Source organism: Colobus angolensis, unplaced genomic scaffold, assembly GCF_000951035.1.
Source record: "Colobus angolensis palliatus isolate OR3802 unplaced genomic scaffold, Cang.pa_1.0 Scaffold255, whole genome shotgun sequence".
NCBI classification, from domain to species: Eukaryota; Metazoa; Chordata; class Mammalia; order Primates; family Cercopithecidae; genus Colobus; species Colobus angolensis.
In genome coordinates, this window is record NW_012115766.1 from 3578178 (window position 1) to 3597034 (window position 18857).

Sequence of the window (18857 nt, forward strand, 5' to 3'; positions counted from 1 at the left end):
AGAGCTGGTGAGTACCACAGTGAAGTCTGGTTGGAAAGCTCTGGAGAGATCCAAGGTCAAGGACTACCTAGGAGGGTGGTCAGCAAAGTCAAATGCTCTTGATCACACTGCCTGTGTGGATTAATGTGCTACTACTTTCAGCTCCATCTTTTGGATTTGCATAGGGTGTTTAACTATGACTTGAACAGGTCCAAAGTCTCTAGCGAAAACAATAAACTATGGTTTACCGTCGGTCCTTATTCCTTCCTACCTGCCCACAGCCATGTGAGGCATTTTAAGGCTGTGCTTCGGTGGCTTGTGGTCTTCCCTCCCGCGACTGCCCACCTCCAACTCACTGCAAAGCAACTTTTGTTTGTGCTGCTGTCATCCATTCTCAAGTGGCCTGTCCTGCTGAGCTGATTTTCTGGGATCCTGGCTTCACAAAACAAGGAGCGTTATGCACTGGGACCTTGCCTTTGGAGACTTCATCATGGCTGTAGGCTGCACTACAACTCTGGCCCACTGCCTTGCAAAGAAAGACAAGCGACTGGTCACAACGGAAACCAGATCAGGGATAGATGGATCCGGTGAACCTATTATCCCTACTACAAACATGTGTTCATCTGGTATAGCAGATCCGTAACATCTTCTCCAGGAGTAAAGGAGAATTTATTTACATGCTCATTACATGTGCAGAGTTGTGACCAAACTGCTGCAGGTGACAGGCTCAAGTTCCTATAAGGATGTACTCTGGCTTAATACCCAGACTCTGTTCCGGACTTCATCTCTTAAGTGCTGTCATTTCTTCTGTACAAGCTATGGTTACTTTGGTTTCTTTTCTTTGACAGCAGATTCCAGCTATTACCACACAGCTTCCTCATTTATACTAAATAGAGTAAACCATCATTATGGATGTAGGAAAATGGGTTTCATAAGTGAACCCACTGTGAAGGTAGCAAGCACAGGTGTATTAGTCCGTTTTCATGCTGCTAATAAAGACACACACAAGACAGGGTAATTTATGAAGGAAAGAGGTTTAATGGACTCACTTCCACATGGCTGGGGAGGCCTCACAATCATGGAGGAAGATGAAGAGCAAAGAGACTTCCCACACAGTGGCAGGCAAAAGAGCTTGTGCAGGGGAACTCCCATTTATAAAGCCATCAGATCTCATGAGACTTATTCACTACCACGAGAATGGGCGGGGTGAAACCGCCCCCACGATTCAATTATCTCCACCTGGCCCTGCCCTTGACAGGTGGGAATTATTACAATACAAAGTGAGAGGTGGGTGGGGACACAGCCAAACCGTATCAACAGGTCATGTACCCAAGCTGCTTAATATTGATTGAGCAGTGACACTGTGGACTGCATCAAATAGAGTATGAGGATACATACGTAAAAAAAAATTATTTTAATAGCTGGCTCCAGAGTTTCTCTTGGGAAGTTACTTTATATAGGAAAATACTTTCGTAAACAGTTTAGGAATGGTAGGTAGCTATAAAGGCACAGATTAGGAGATAAAAATAAAAGTATTGTATAAAGAGAGAAGAGAGGAGGCGAGAGATGGGACCAGAGAGATAGTACGATAGTGGGAGGTTACAGGTAATGATGAAAAAATGGGGGTAGGTGGTAGGTGGATAAAAATATCACGCGAGGAACTGAAGGACTTTTAAGAGCAGGAGTTTCTAATTTTAGGTTTTTTACATCCTTAATTTAAAACCACTCATCTGCTCCAAACTTTCCAGAGTTGGCTATAGAAACAACCAAAGAAAAGGCGCTGATTTCGACATTATGTGTCAGCAGGAGTAGAGAGAAAAGAGTTATAAGAGGTGATATGTGGAGAAGTCTAAGCGTTCAGAAAAAGCAAGAACTGAGAGCCAGAAGTGACGGTGCAATCCTTGAGAGGACATTGTCCGTGGGGAACAACAAAAGGTGGATAAGCGACTCAGTCAAGTTCAAGAAAATCTCTGTGGTACGATGACTCAGCTGAATTACAGGCATAGTGCCTTCTTATTTTCAACCATAATTTTTCAGGAGATATTCATTACCAGAAAACGACAAGGTCACGAATTCACTCCCCTTCCTCTTTTTTTCTATTAAATCTCTGGGCTTCAGTTTTCTCATCTATAAACTCTAGAGATTGGGCTTAGAATATCTCTGTGGTTTCTGTTACAGTCTATAGCTCTAATAATAATAACAACACATTTTTATGTTCTGTTTTGAGGTAAATTTACATGCAGTGAAATGGACAAATCTTAAATGTTCCATTCCAAGAGTCCTGACAAATGCATATACTTCTGTAACCGAAACCCTTACCTATAGAATTTTTTCATCACTACAAAAAATTCTCTCAAACGCCTCCCCGACGGCCACTATTCTGACTTTTATCACTATTGATTAAATAATTAATATTTAATAGCTATTGTTAAATGCTAAGCTTTGTTTTATAGAGCTTCATCAGTATTAATGCATGTATTTCTTACAAGAGTTGCAAGACTGGTATCTCCATTTTTGCAGATCAAAGCGTTAAGAGGTAAGAAAGGCGCCCCTGGTCATCAGCTACCAAGTATAGGGGCAGGACGTGAACTAAGAATTCGTTTTAGAAGCCCACGCTCTTAACCTGTATATCCTAGAGTCCACAAACGATTGCCCAAGAAACAGCATAAATCCAAATTCAGTCGAAAGCAATGCCATTTGCAAGTTCTAAAACCTCCTGAATAATCCTAAAGGCCATATGCATTCCATCTTATCGAAGGATTCCTTTCCATCCCACTCCCCAGAGAATGGAGAAAGCGGGTGCGAAGGACTTCAATTCGGTTTGACTGCAGAAAAATACAGAGGTGGCGTAGGATCCACACATCCCATGGGGGCAGACCCAGCGGCGGAAGCTGGACAGGCGGCGGGGGAAGGGCGCTGCGACGCCCCGGGTGCCCCCACCCTCGACGCCACTGGCATCCCCTCCGAAAACAGCAGGCACGAAGGTGCCCCGCCACGGGGGCTGGACGCAGTGGAGGCGGGCTCATCAGGCACGACCAGAGCTCAGTCGGCCACACGTCATCCTCAATGTCACCGTCTCCCTGCTCTCCCACCCCGCGCCGCTGCACCTCCCTCCCCCGGCAACCTGGGCTAGAGTCCCAAGCTCCGCCCCAGAGCGGACTCACAGCCCCCGCGCCTCCCTTCCGCGCTGCACCCACCGCGCGGCCGGGGCTGCCATGGCAACCCTACGCCGCCGCCGCCTCTTCACGCACGGCGCGAACTAACGGACTCGGCGGCGGCGGCGGCCTGCGCCCCACCCCCAACCCATCTGGACCGCATCGCCGGCTGTGCCCGGACCTGCGCCTTCTAGGTAACGAATCCGAGGGACAGGGGCTCGAGCGATACAGTAGGTGGTGCGGGGCTCTAGCCGATAGCCCCTCCCAGACCTCCCACCGCCGGAGACGCCAGGGAAGTGGGCTGCGGGGTTCCTCGGGCGCTGGCTCCCGTGCGGGGACTGGGAGGGGCGCGGGAGCGCCAGGCTCACGGTGCATCATGGGGATTGTAGTTCAGTGACTCCTCGGGCTCGCGGCCTTGGCGGGGTAGCTCGGACTGGCGAACTACAAAGCCCGGCGGCCCCGACCGCCGGGAAAGACTGATAAACTTTGAGCGGACCGGGACAGAAAAAAAAATCTCTCTTTGTCTTGAGAGGGCTGTTGGGTGGTCGCGGACCAGGGCTCTGTGCATTGGGAAAGGGAAGTGGAGGTGAGCCTCGGGCTTCTAGCCCAGTCGCTGGGCCCGCCCCAGCTACAGCGCTCAGCCCCACCCCGGCTGGGCCACCGCCCTGCACAGTCTCAGGGATGAGCAGCCGCCCAAGCTGCAGGGCCTCGGGTCTTCGGCGCCTCTGACCCTTGCAGGTTGCTGCCTCTCGGTGCAGAACCGTATGTATGTCATACATTGGATGTGAGACCCGAGAAACCGTGTTTTAACAGGCTTTTCTCCTTTCCTGGATACGTGTATTTCTGGGTTAGTCATGTTTGTTTTAAAGTAGCTCAGAGGTATTTGCATATTAAACCCATCAACTGGTAATTACTCAAAGGGCCGTAATGTTTAAAGATTAAGTGTGGAAATAGATAAAAAGATGTCATTGCTGTTATATGGTGGGATCTGGCATTTTTAACTTTTAGCATTTTTGCATTTATTTCTTGAGGTTCAAGGTTGTGAAATGGGTGCTCCACCCCACCCCCTCCTTGCCAGCCTGAACACTGCCTACACATACTTTGATTAGTTCAGTTTTAAATTACTAGTAACTTTTAAAAACATACTTTTTTTTAGCAGTAGGAAGCAATAGTTATTTTCTTTGATTATTCCAGTGTTACTCAGAATTTCTCAGCATGTTTTCGGAAGGAAAAATACCATGTTTTAATTATTTAATTAATTATGTATTTTTATGTTCAGGAGTACACTTGAGTCCTTAGAGTTGACTCAAGACTTGGTGGTAAAGGAAGCTGGCACAGATTTAGAAAACCTTCCTTGACGACCTTTTAAAATTTTTCAATAGGTAGATAACCATCCTAGAAATGTGCTGCTTTATGGAGTAAGTTGGAGAATTGTTGATATTATTGTGAGTTTGTGTGGGTGTCTGTGTGTGTTTAAAAACAAACAAAAAGACCACAAATCCTATAAAACTTTCTCAATTAAAATGAAGTTGACCTGCGTAAATTTTACTTGAGGTAGCAATTTTGTGCAAGGAGGGGATGGAAAGTAGGTTTAGTAAGACAGGTAGAAAACAAAATTGAGGCCTTATGTGATACAATATAAGGTTTGAAGTATTTTATTTATTCATTCAAAATTTGTTAAGAACCTATGTGCCAGGCATTATGCCAGGTGGTGAGAATAAAGAGATGAAAAAAGATAGTGTGTGTTCTGCATGGGCAGTCATGTCATCACAATAGCGTGGTAGAGATATGTGCAAGTAGCTATAGGAGCCCAGAGGAAATGATCACCTAACAGTAACATTTATTGAATATGTCAGGTGCTGTGCGGAGTATTTTACATGCAGCTGCTTAGTAAATCCTCAAAACAGTTGGTGAAGTAGTTACTGATGTTTAGAGATAAGGAAACAGGCTTTAGAGGCCCGGCACAAAATCCTAGTTGGTCAAGTGTGAACCTGGGATTTCAGCCCAGGTGGGTCTGGTCATGATCTCAAGCGCTGACCATTTTCTCTGTTAATTAGTAGAAAGATCCTGACTCTGTCTAAGGAAGTCAGGGGAGGCCTTCAGTATGATTTGACTTTTGACTTGTGTTAAAATAGCTGAATAAGCTTTCACTGGAGTGATGAAGAGGAAAGTCATTCTAGGACAAATGGATGGCGCAACACGAACAAAGGATAGATTGAAAAATGAGTATTTTGTATTTGGGGAACGCTAGGTAGTTCTGAACGACTGGATTCCAGAATGCTCACCATTAGTGGGTGAGGCCAGATCTTAAAGTACTTGGCACCATATTCAGAGTTTAGAATTTTTCTTGACGTGGGGCAGCCATTGAAGAATTTTAGCTAGAGTGGTGATGTCGTTAGGTTTGTATTTTAGAAAGATAATTCCAGCTCCAGTGTAGAGAATGGACCTGGGAGGGGAAAGATTATAGGCAGTGGAAAAGCCAGTTGTATAATAGAAAAAAACACCAAGTCCACTAGAGAAATAAAGAGAGTCTGAACTAAGCCGTTGGAGTTACGGAAAGACATGGATTCAAGGAATATTTAAGAGATAAAATTGGTATGACTTAATAGAGTTTGGATGTTGGGAGTTAGAGAGATTTGGAGCTCTCAGCTGATTGATTCCTCAGTTTCTGGCTAGCACGACTGAGGTAATAGTGAACCCACTGATTGAGATGAGCAGGAGCTGGGTTTTGTTAGGGTGAAAGAGATATTAGTTCAGTTGTAAGCATTTGTTTGACGTTCCTGTGGGATATTCAGGTGGAGATGCATTGGAGTCTGGAGTTCAGAGAGAGCAGGCTGGAGTTAGAAGTTTGCGTATAGATAAGTAGTTAAAGCGACAGGGGAGAATGGACCAGCTCACATTGGAGTAATGAGTAGAAAAGAAAAAGGAAGAGGTTTGGATATGGAACTCTCACTTAAGAGATGTGTGTAGGCCGGGCGCAGTGGCTCGCGCGTGTAATCCCAGCATATTGGAAGGCTGAGGCAGGCAGATCAGGAGATCAAGAGATTGAGACCATCCTGGCCAACATGGTGAAACCCCATTTCTGCTAAAAATACAAAAATTAGCTGGGCGTGGTGGCACTTGCCTGTAGTCCCAGCTACTCAGGAGGCTGAGGCAGAAGAATCGCTTGAACCCGGGAGGCAGAGGTTGCAGTGAACCAAGATGGTACCACTGCACTCCAGCCTGGCGACAGAGCAAGATTCTGGGTCAGAAAAAAAAAAAAACCAAAACCAAACAAACAGAGTTGTGTGTATGTGTTTGCGGGAAGAACCCACAAATGAGACCCTGGTTAGGAGGCAGAGAGGAAGAAGAACTGGGAGAGAGCGTAACAAAAGAGGGGAAAATAAGGAGAGCAAGTAAGTTGTCTAATTTTGTTTCTACAACTTATTTTCTGTATGATCATAGGCAGGTCTCCAAATCTGTACCCTTATTTCATATGAGGTGTTAATGCTGTTTTATTTGATTTTGGGAAGCTGAAACAGTTTAGTGGAGGTAAACCCTAAAGTGCTCAACAACTGACAGCAGTTCTCCTTCTCCCGCTTCCTTACTAACAGTGTGGCAGGACTGCCAGTTCTGTCTGATAGAAAGGCCCTGTTCCGTGGCTTTACTTGACCATATTAAGCAGGTGGATCAGGTAGTAGTTATATTACAAAGTGATGATTTGAGTCTGAGGACTAATCGTGTTTTTTTTAAATAAAGCTTCCTTTAATGTTATAAAATGTTATTGTATAGCGCATTAATACTAATATGTTTTTGCCTTGTTTTCATCTTCAAAGAAACAGGAAGTTCCACTAGATAATTTGAGAGCCCAGTGGCTCTAAAATTCTTCAATTCTGACAGTATTTCATGTCTGGACTGATTTGTGATTTCACTGATAGTTGAACATCTGTAAATGAAAATATGTTTATATTTTAATGTGCTCAAGAGTATTTCATTTTATTTTATTTTTTTTTAGAGACAGGGTCTGACTCTGTCACCTAGGCTGGAGTGCGGTGGTGCACATAGCTCACGGCAGCCTTGAACTCCTGGGCTCAAGCAGCCTTCCTGTCTCAGCCTCCCCAATGGCTGGGATTTCAGGCATGTGCCCACGCCCGGCTCAACATTATTTTAAACGTTTTTCTCTTCAGTGGTAACTATACTTATATATGGTAGTCCCAGGGAAATTGTGCCCTAGAATACCTGATAAAAGTGAGATATCAACATTTGCCAGATAAACTCAAGGCATAGATTGTGAGAGTAGTTTAAAAAAAAAAAAAAGGAATAGTTTTTCAAGGTGGTCTAATCTACACTGGACGTCTTTAGATATGTTTTTCCTGCTGGGGTATGGTTTGATTGTGGTCCTAATTGAATGGAGGGCAAAGGAGTAAATGACCTTCTAAGTCCTTTTGTAACTTTGTTCTGTCCATTAGTAATTGTAAAAGCTCCTATTAAGCAGCCTACTAAAAAGTGAGCTTTGGTTTGAAATCTTATTCTTTTTAATATTTTGCTATGATGCTGTTTTTAGTAAACATTTTTTATAGTTTTTAATCATGTCTGAGTATTGTTTTGCATTTTGTAAAGAAGTTAATGTTCAGTTGCTGACCCCCAGTTGTATTTCTTTCCAGGGTATTATAGAACTCTTTAGAATGGTGATTTTACGGACATTTATCAAACACGTGTGTCTTGCATTTCAGTTCAAGAAACATTATTGCGTGTCTTTATGTCAAACAGTGCACCACATGATACACCGTATATGACTAAGATCTGGCCTTTCTCAAAGGATGTTGCATTTCAATCAGTGCTCAGACTAGTTTGGTACACTCTTGTGTTTTTTAAGGAAATCGTCTCCAAAAAACAATGTATTTTAATTTCTGATTTTCTTAGCTTTTATGTGTTTGAGAGACAAACGATATAACTTTGTTTGCTGTATTTCAGTAACTTGTTCCATAATTCTCATTTATTCCTATGTCTCTGTGAGTGTCTTTATATGTTAGTATTCTTTTCTTTCTGATGTTTTCCTCTTTCCATTTTTCCTGGTGATTTTGGCAGTAGGAAGAGAAATGAATGAGAGAGAGAATCAGTAGTGACTGTTCTTTTTTTTTTCCTACCTACTTATATGAGAATATGCATGACTGGTATTTAACACATAATTCCTGGTATTTTTATACTAGTATTTTCTCTACATTGTTAGATATTTGAAGTCAAGCATTTTATGTTAGTAAACTCCACGTGGCCTTACATTGTTTCTTTTGTATACATAGGTTGTTTGCTTAATGTGGTAGGTGCCTACTGTTTAGATTGGATAATGAACGGATGAGTAAGAAAATATGATAATAAAATTACTTGTTCAAAGACTGCTTGAGTCTGGGTGTGGTGGCCCTTGCTTGTTATCCCAGCACTTCGGGAGACTGAGGGGGCAGAATGCTTGAGTCCAGGAGTTTGAGACAAGTTGCCTGAGCAACATGGCGAGACCTCATCTCTGCAAAAAATACGAAAATTAGCCAGGCATGGCTGCGCACACCCATGGTCCCAGCTACTCAGGAGGCTGAGGTGGGAGGATTGGTTGAGACTAGGAGGTTGGGAGGTTGAGGTTGCAGTGAGCCAAGATTGAACCATTGCCCTCCAGCCTGGGTAACAGAGCAAGACCTTGTCTCAAAAATAAATAAGTAAGTACTTACATACATACTTCATAAAATAAAGTAATATGAAGCAGATGGCTTTGAAAGGTTTTATGTTCAAAGCACTATGAAATTAAAAAACAAGTAGTATTTAATTATATAGGCAACAGCAACAAAATATCTTTATTTCTGTTAATAAGCCTTTTATATTTATTTTTAGATTAGTTGTGTAACTTTAAAGGAATTTGAGGCAGTAAACTGTAATGAGCTAGGAGGACAGGCTCTGAGTGAGACACATCTGGGTTCAAATCCAGCTCTATGGGCAAATTGTTTAAATTCTTTAAAGCCTCAGTCATCTGCTCTGTTAAATCGTGAGTAACTGTTATTGTTTTGTAGTATTATAAGGATTAGATGAGATAATGCCTAGAAAAACATTTTTATCATATTACTTGGTGGGGAGTTAGCATTCAATAAATGTCGCTACTATTACTTTTGATGCTAAAAAGGGTATTTACGCACTTAAGATAAAGTTTATGGTTTTTTTTTTTTTTTTTTTGAGACAGAGTCTCACTCTTGTTACCCAGGTTGAAGTGCAGTGGTGCCATCTCGGCTCACTGTAGCCTCCGCCTCCTGGGTTCAAGCTTCTCCCACCGCAGCCTCCTGAGAAGCTGGGACCGCAGACGCTTATCACCACGCCTGGCTAATTTTTGTACTTTTTTTTAGTGGAGACAGGGTTTCGCCATGTTGGCCAGGCTGGTCTCGAACTCCCAACCTCAGGAGATCCGCTGGTGTCTGCCTCCCAAAGTGCTGGGATTACAGGCCTGAACCACCACACCTGGCCAAATTTATGGTTTAAGCTGTCATCTTGAGACACAGTAACAGATGATCCACATTTTCTGTCCTTTGTAATATTTTAAAGTTGCCAGTAGAATTTGGAACATGAGCAGAAATTACTGTAATGGTTACACTTCTGAGAAACATTTAAGCTCTTAGAATCTGATATTAATATATTAGATTCTTTTATGTTCATGAACAGTTTTTTTTTGTTTCTAAATATTTGAGAAGTGATTTCTAGGTGTGTAAAAAATAAATGGAAAGGCTTCATTACTACATACATTCCTCTGTAATGTCTGCGTTTGTGATTAAGTTGTTTTCTCTATTGTTCATGGCAAACTGTAGTCCCTGAGACTGTTACCCAACATAAAGAGATGGGAGGTATCGTGGTTTTCAGAATTAACTGTTTGGTTGATTAGTACTCACATAGTAGCTTCGTTTATTACCCTTGAAACGTACTTCAAGATGCATTAATTTGAGAAGTCGTGGTTGTGTGTTTGCTTAATTGCTTTTATTTATAGCAGCCATTGTATGACATAAACTGAACTTCGGTGATTTGGAGAAGCATTTTTTTTTTCCATTAAACATGTAAAGCCTAGACATATTGATAAAATTCATTGTGGTACAAAATATTGAAAATAAAACTTGTTTTGTTGTTTTGCTTACCACTGTTCTAGTGTTATTTAGTTCACATTGCTATAGTTCAGGTTACGTAGGTGTTTCTGAAATAGGCATTCTACTTTCAGGAATTTATAACTTTTAGGAGGAAAAGGAACAATATGAGAAAAATATGGAAGTGTCAGAATAAAAATAGTTTAAAGCAGAAATTATTTTCTTAGTCTCATATGTATTGTAAGTATAACTGAATTAGATTGACATCGTTCACATAAAATTAGTTTAAAAAATGTTTGTTTCCTCTTTAAAAACCATTACTGTGGAGACAAAAGAATGATAAATATGATTCCATTTGTAATAGGAATTATGAGTGATGTCCCTGGTGGGGTTGGGTTCTGGATACAAGCTAGCTTTTCATTTTTTCAATTATGTGTCATAGTCTTGGCATTAGATAAATAATTCAAGTGTGTTGGGAGAGAAGGTTCGTGTGTGTGTGTGTGTGTGTGTGTTGTGGGTGATGGTAGATTTAAAGGAGAGAACAGAAAGGTTGGAGATGTAGCTGAGGAGTTGACTTTATGTGTTACGTTTAGATCTGAGTCATGAAAGAGTTACAAAAATAATTGTCTGGGACCAGATAAAGCAGTATTCCTTCTTGGTCTGAGCATGAACTTGGACTGAGCTCTTCTCAGTCTGAGCCTAGGACTCTCCTTGAAGATATTACCTGGAGCATTTTGTATAGGGCAGCATTGCTGCATCAGTTCAGCAGTAAATACTGTAAGAAGATGCTTAATTTATTTTTGAATATATAATAAACTCAAAATAAGAGACATATTGTCAAATATTAGACATTGCTAAAATATTTTGTCTTTAGATTTAACCTGACATTTTAAAAAGTCCTAGAAATTCTTCTAATTTATAGTAAAGGAGATTTTAAAAAACTGTGTATTTCAAGATTGTGACTAAAAGTAATTGTAGTATAGCTTCTAGAAATTTCTAATGAAAATTGAATCAGTTGATTTTTCAGAGGAAAAATGAATTGCTTCAATTATCTGTATTGATGTTGAGTGTAGAGTAAAAATCCTCCTTACATTGATTCAGTGTTGTATGTGAGGAGTGATGTTAACATATGATCACATTTAATTTTTAAAATAACCTTATGATAAATATTATTTTTCCTATTTTGTAGACAGAACTGAGGCCTGTTGAAATTACATGATTTGTCTGAGGTCACAACTAAACATTTATGGTGCCTGGATTCATACCCAGGTTTTTCTGTGTGAAATTTTTATGTGGCCTTTATCAAACATAAACTTGAATGGTTTGGTATACAGTTCTAGGTTGTCAGCCCCCTACCCGCTTACCCCCTGGAAGATAGTATTTCACTGTGTCCAGCCTCCCGATGTTCCTCTTGAAAAGTTACCTATCAATATAATTTCTTTCCTTTGTATATAATTTGTCATTTCTTTCCATTTTAAATGTTCTTGAGTCTTACTACCTTGTCTCTAGGTGTGAACTTTGATTTGCTTTTAAACTGAAGATTATTGTCTTCTGCTAGTTTTGGAAAATTCTCAGCCATTATATTTTTGAATTTTGCCTTTCTTTTTTCTCCTTCTGGAATTCATAAGAGACATATATGATGGATCTTCTCTTTCTGCTCTGCTGCATTTCTTAATCTTATTTACTTATTCTCTGTGTATATACGGCATTCTGGTCAGTTTCTGCAGCTCTGTCTTCTGGTTTATTGATTCTCCTTTCATCTGTGTCTAAGCTCTTGCTTCCTCAGTCCACTGAGTTTTTTTTTTTTATTTCAGTGACTATATATTTTAATGCCAGAAGTTCTTTTTGATATTTTTCAAATAAGCTTATTTATTTTAAAATTTCTTGTCCCTATGTCTTTAAATGTACTTATTTTACAGTAGCTATCTAATGGATTATCAAGGACTTTAGATAAAGGCCTTAATTTTGCTCTATGTTATATTCTCCCTCATAGTAGATTGTTTTCTTTGTATCTTGTAATTTTAGATGTAAACTCAGTGGAAATAAAGCCTGGGTAAATGATATGTCCTGTACTTTTGTGATGTGTTTCTGTGAAGTGCCCTATGGAGAGCTGATGAGTGAATAAACAAATTGTAGTATATCTATATAGTGGGATACTACTCAGCAATAAGAAGTAATTACTGATACATATAAGGGCGTAGTTGAATCTCAAAAGCATTATTCTAAATGAAGGAAATCAGAGTACATAATGTATGAGTTTATTTATTTTGCATTCTAGAACTGACAAAACTACAGGCATACTTTGGAGATGCTCTGGGCTTTGTTCCAGACCATTTTGGTAAAGCAAATATTGCAATAAAGCTAGTCACACAAACTTTCTGGTTTCCCAATGTGTATAAAAGTTACTTTTACACTATACTATAATTTATTAAGTATGCAATAGCAGTACATCTAAAAAATGTACATGTCTCAATTTAAAAAGACAAACATTTTTTAACTTTTATTTTAGATTTAGGGGGTACGTCTGCAGGTTTGTTACATGGCTATATTGCATGATGCTGAGGTTTGGGATATGAATGATCCTGTCACCCAGATGATGAGTGTAGTAGCCAAAAGATAGTTTTCCAATCCTTGCCTGCCTCCCTCCCACCTCTATTAGTTTCCAGTATCTGTTGTTGCCATCTTTATATCTAGGAGTACCCAATGTTTAGCTCCCACTTGTATATAAGAATATGTAGTATTTGGTTTTCTCTTCCTGCATTAATTTGCTAAGGATAATGACCTCCAGCTACATCCATGTTGCTGCGAAGGACGTGATTTTGTTCTTTTTTAAGAGCATGTAGTATTCCATGGTATATGTGTACCACGTTTTCTTTATCCAGTCCACTGTTGATGGATACCAAGATTGATTCCATGGCTTTGCTATTGTGAATAGTGCTGCAGTGAACATATGAGTGCATGTGTCTTTATGGTAGAAGGATTGGTTTTCTTTTGGGTATATACCCAGTAATGGGACTGCTGGGTCAAATGGTAGTTCTGTTTTAAGTTCTTTGAGAAATCTCGAAACTGCTTTCCATACCAACAGTGTATAAGTATTCCCTTTTCACTGCAGCCTTGCCAGCATCTGTTGTTAAAAAAGACTATATTGCTAAAAAATGCTAAAAATGCTAACAGTTATCTGAGCCTCAGGAAGTCTTAAAGTTTTTACTAGTGGGGGGTCTTTTGATGGCTGCTGACAGATCAGGGTAGTGGTTGTGGTTGCTGAAGGTTGAAGTGGCTGTGGCAATTTCTTCTTCCTCCTTGTTCTTCTTCTTCTGTCTTCTTCCTCTCTTCCTCCTCCTCTTTCTTCCTTCCTCCTCCTTCTCCTTCTTCCTCTTCTTTTTCTCCTTCTCCTCCTTCTTCCTCCTTTTTTTTTTTTTTTTTTTTTAGAGACAGGGCCTTACTCTGTCACCCAGGCTGGAGATCTGGAGTGTAGTGGTGTGATCATAACTGCAGCCTCAAACTCTCACACTCAAGTGATCTTCCTGCCCCAGCCTCTTGAGTAGCTAGGACCACATGTGACTAATTTTTTTTTCCCATCCCTATTGCTTCATTGGTCACCTCTAGGCCTGTGTGTGGCGGGCTCTGGGGAGGGCGTCACTATTCAGCTCCCAGGTGGAAGCATGAGAAGGCTTTGGCCTGGCCCTCTAGGGTCCCACACTGTGGCGTTTGGAGGGGCAGGTCTGGCCTTTCCTGGGTCAGCACAGGGCACCTAGGTGGGGGCACAGGTGGGTACCCAGCACAGGCACCTATGTAGGGGCACAAGCTCACTATCCATTGGCCAGCCTAATTGTGTTTGGAGAACTATTCCTTGCTGTCATCCACGTTGGGCTTAATCTTGTCACTGCCAAGCTTCCAGCCAGCAGGACAAACTTCCCTGTGTTCATCTGTGTACTGGATGGCCCGGATCAGCTGCAGAGCCTCATCCAATGAGCTTCCGACAGGCAAATCATTAACGGTGATCTGGCGAAGGACACGCTTCCATCAATGTAAAAGAGGCCCCTGTAGGCAATGCCCTCATCTGTTTTCAGCACGCCGTAATCCTCAGACAAGCGTCCTGTCGCATCAGCACGCAGGGGGATGTTCAGGGGGCCCAAGCGTACCTCCTTCTGGGGGGTGTTGATCCAAGCCAGGTGGGTGAACTGAGAGTCCACCAAGACGCCCAGCACTTCGCAGCCCAGCTTGCGGAAGTCCTCGGTGTGGTTGCTGAATGCGATGATCTCTGTGGGGCACACAGAAGTGAAGTCCAGAGGGTAGAAAAAGAGGACCACGTACTTCCCTTTGTAGTCTGACAGCTTCACCTCTTTGAAGGCGCCGTCCACCATGGCTGTGGCCTTGAAGTCAGAGGCGGGCTTTTCCACGTGCGTGTTACCGGAGGCCATGACTGAAAGCTGTGTGGGCAAAGGCTAGATGCACGGATGATCACACGCGTGGACCTGCGTTCTCTGCCCATGTGACTAATTTTTAATTTTTAATTTTTTTTTGTAGAATTGGCATCTTGCTCTGTTGCCCAGGCTGGTCTTGAACGTCTAGCCTCAAGTAATACTCCTGCCTCTGCCTCCCAAAGCGTTGGGATTACTGGCATGACCCAATGTGCCTGGCCCAGGGCAATTCTTTAAGACAACAACAGAGTTTGGTGGATGTATTGACTCTTCCTTTCGTGAAAAATTTCTTCATAGCATGCAATTATACTGTTGGACAGCATTTTACCCACAGTAGCAGTTCTTTCACAATTGGAGTCAATCCTCTCCAAATCCTGCTGCTGCTTTATCAACTAAAATAATGTGGTAATCTAAATCCTTCATTGTTATTTCAACAGTGTTCACAAGCATCTTCACCAGGAGTAGATTCCAGCTCAACAAACCGCTTTCTTTGCTCATACATAAGAAACAACTTCTCATCCGTTCATTTTTTTTTTTTTAATTTTTTGTAGAGATGGGGTCTTGCTGTGTTACCCAGGCTGGTCTTGAACTCCTGGTCTTAAGCAGTCCTCTTGCCTTTGCCTCCCGAAATGTTGAGATTACAGGTGTGAGTCACGGTGCCCTACCCCGTTTATGGTTTATTATGAGATTGCAGCAATTCAGTCACATCTATAAGCTCCACTTCTAATTCTAGTTCTCTTGCTATTTCTACCACATCTGCAGTGACTTCCTCCACTAAAGTCTTGAAACTCTCAGAGTCATCCATGAGGATTGGAATCAATTTCTGTAACACTCCTGTTAGTGTTAATGTTTTGACATCCTCCCATGAATCACAAATGTTCTTCTTGGCATCTAGAAGGGTGACTCTGTTCCAGAAAGTGTTCAGTTTACTTTGCCCGGTTTCATCAAAGGCGTTCACTACCTATGGCACCTATAGCCTTACAAAATGTATTTCTTAAATAAGATTTGAAAGTTGAAATAACTCCTTTATCCATGGGCTGTGGAATGGATAAGCAAGCATGAAAACAGCATTTATCTCTTTGTACATCTCCATCAGAGCTCTTTGGTGACCAGGTGCATTGTCAGTGAGCAGCAGTATTTTTAAAGGAATCTTTTTTTCTGAGCCATAACTCTCAAAGTTGGGCTTAAAATATTCAATAAGCCATACTGTAAACAGATGTGCTGTCATCTAGACTTTGCTATTCCATTTACAGAGCACAGGCAGAGTAGATTTAGCATAATTCTTAAGGGCCCTAGGATCTTCATACTAGTAAATGAGCATTGGCTTCAACCTCAACTCGTCAGCTAAATCAGCCCCTAGCAAGAGAGCCAGCCTGTCCTTTAAGGCTTTGAACCCAGGCGTTCACTCCTCCTCTCTAGATAAGAAAGTCTTAGATGAAATATTTTTCCAATAGAAGGCTGTTTTGTCTGCATTGAAAATCTGTTGTTTAGTGTAGCCACCTTCATCAATGATCTTAGCTGGTTCTAGACAACTTACTGCAGCCTCTACATTAGCACTTGCTGCAGCTTCTGCATTAGCATTTGCTGGTTCACCTTGCACTTTTGTGCTATGGAAAAGTCTTCTTTCCTTAAACCTCATAAACCAGTCTCTACTTGCTTCGTACTTCTGCAGCATCCTCACCTCTTTCAGCCTTCATAGAATTGAAGACAATTAGGCTCTTGTTCTTGATTAGGCTTTGGCTTAAGGGAATAGTGTGGCTGGTTTGATCTTCTGTCCAGACCACTCACACTTTCTCCGTATCAGCAATAAGGCTGTTTTGCTTTCTCATCATTCATATGTTCACTGGAATAGCACTTTTAATTTGTTTCAGGAACTTTTTCTTTGCGTTTACAGCTTGGCTATTCGGCACGAGAGATCTACATTTCGGCCTGTCTTAGCTTTCAACATGCCTTGCTCGCTAAGCTTAGTCATTTCTAGCTCTTGATTTCAAGTGAGAGACATGCAACTATTCCCTTTCACTTGAACACTTAGAGGCTATTGTAGGGTTCTTCACTGGCCTAATTTCAGTATTGTGTCTCCCGGAAAAGGGAGGCCCGAGGAGAAGAGAGACAGGACAACAGCCTATTGGCAGAACAGTCAGAACACAGTATTTATCAGTGATATTCACCTTGCTATAGGGCATGGTTTCTGGTGCCCCAATACAATTACCACGGTAACGCTATGTATTAACAGATATAATAAAAATGGAGAAGTTTGGAATATTGTGAGAATTACCAAAATGTGACATAGAGACAAAAGTGAACACATGCTGTTAGAAAAATGGCACCGGTAGACTTGCTGGATGCACGGTTGCCACGAATCTTCAAACTGTAAAATGCAGTGTCTGTGAAGTGCAGTAAAATGAGGCGCGGTAAAGTGAGGTGGGCCTGTGTAGGGAGGAGGAAACAGGAGAGGACATGGTGAGAGTTGGAGGTCGAGTGCAAAGTTTTCTGTGGTGATAGAAATGTTCTTTACGTTTGTTGTGGTGGTTATGTGGTTTATAAAGTTTTCAAAACTCATCAACTTGTACACTTAAAATTAGTGGATTTAATTTTATGAAAATTACACCTCAAAGCTGATTTTTAAAAAGCCGGCAGAACTCATCTGTGGTATCAGAATGGTGATTAAAGTACTGACTGGGAGGGAGGAAGGATCCTTCTGGGGAGTTAGAAGTGTTCTGTATTTTGAAGTGGGTGTTGCCTGGGTGCACACAGTGTAAAAGGTCATGGAGCCGCACACTTAAGACTTGTGCACTTTATCTACCTCAGCAAAAATGGAAAAAGTTCTAAAGAAGGATTATAACATGAGGTTGAGAAAATCTCCAAGAAAGTAGAGCAAAGGGACAGAGAGATGGAAAAAAGGAGAGAAAAACTAAGAAAATTAGAGGACCAGCCTAGGAAGTCTAATTCCTGGATAAAAGGCATTTCGTAACAGAAAAAAAAAAAAAAAAATGGAAAGAAATTTTCAGTGAAATAATTCAGAATATTTCCTAAAATGGAAACACATTAATTTCTACATTGAAAGAACCCCAAATAGACCCATTTCAAAGCACATCATCAAAAATTTTAGAAAACTCATGTCAAAGAGAAGATCCTACAAGTTTACAGAAAAGGGGAAAAACAAGTGATATATAACAGATTAGGAATTTAAATGACTTCAGTCTTCTTAACCTAATATTGAAATCTAAAAGGTATTAGGGAAATGCCATAAAAATCCTCAAGGAAAATTATTTCCAAGCTAAGCTTCAGTAGCCAGGCAAATTCTCATGGAAGTATGAGGGTAGAATAAAGGTATTTATAGATATGGACAGTTGCAAAAATTTTATCTCCCATCTGTAGAAAATGTGCTCCATAAAGGTAAGAGAGTGAACCAAGAAAGACAAAGACATGTGATACATGAAAAAAGGACAACATAGGAGAGGCCGAAGGGCTCCCTAGGATGAAGGGAGGTACCAAGTTGAACAGCCTTGGAGGGTGGAAAGAGATAGTGTCTTTCTCCAGAGCAAAGGTCAGGTTTGCTTATAGCCTTGGAAGATACAGTATCTCCCTTTGGAACAAGGGATAGAGAAGCATAAAACTTAATAGATGCAGGTTCTCTAAGCTTAGGCCTCGTCTCCTGTAATTCAGACCACTTCATTTGCAGATGTTACATGGCCCTTTTCAAATTGCCCCATGGGAATTGGGGCTTGGGAAACTGGTGGAAAAAAAAAATACCTTGGGTTAGGTTGTCTTCTGGAAGCTTTATAGTTTTAACTCTTACATGTAGGTCAGTAATCCATTTGAGTCAGTAATAGTTTTAACTCTTACATTTAGATCAGTCATCCATTAATCCATAATTCATTTTTGTGTGTGATGTGAAAGAAGGGTTGAGATTCAGTTTTTGTTTTGCATATGGATAGCCAATTTCTTTCAGGACCTTTTTGCTGGAAAAAATTGTCCTTCCCTCGTTGAATTTTTTTGGGCACTTTGGTTGAAAATTAGTTGGCTTTGTATGTATGAATCTGTTTCTTGACTCTCTAGTTTCTTTCACTGATCTTTGTGTCTGTCTTTATGTCAATTCCATACTGTCTTGATTACCGTAGCTTTATTATTAATTTTTTTTTGAGGTGGAATTTCACTCTTGTTGCCTAGGCTGGAGTGCAGTGGCGGGATCTCGGCTCACCCCAGCCTTCACCTCCCAG

General features: G+C 41.2%; 1 protein-coding gene and 1 pseudogene across 4 annotated transcripts in view; one reads left to right on the forward strand and one right to left on the reverse strand.

Moving 5' to 3' along the window:
- The first annotated feature begins 3143 nt into the window (after positions 1-3143).
- KATNAL1 (katanin p60 subunit A-like 1) overlaps positions 3144-18857 on the forward strand; it is a 90407-nt gene continuing 74693 nt past the window's right edge. Inside the window, exon 1 of one of the 3 annotated variants that reach the window (XM_011946927.1) lies at positions 3144-3328. The gene's annotated coding sequence lies outside the window, so the exon portion shown is untranslated. Of the gene's footprint in view, positions 3329-3556; positions 3948-18857 lie in introns of those variants that run through there. The other 2 variants (XM_011946929.1, XM_011946930.1) reach the window with 2 other exon arrangements.
- On the reverse strand, positions 13796-14707 carry LOC105515174 (annotated as a pseudogene). Its single transcript, XR_001002277.1, has one exon. The product of XR_001002277.1 is annotated as a peroxiredoxin-2 pseudogene (transcript).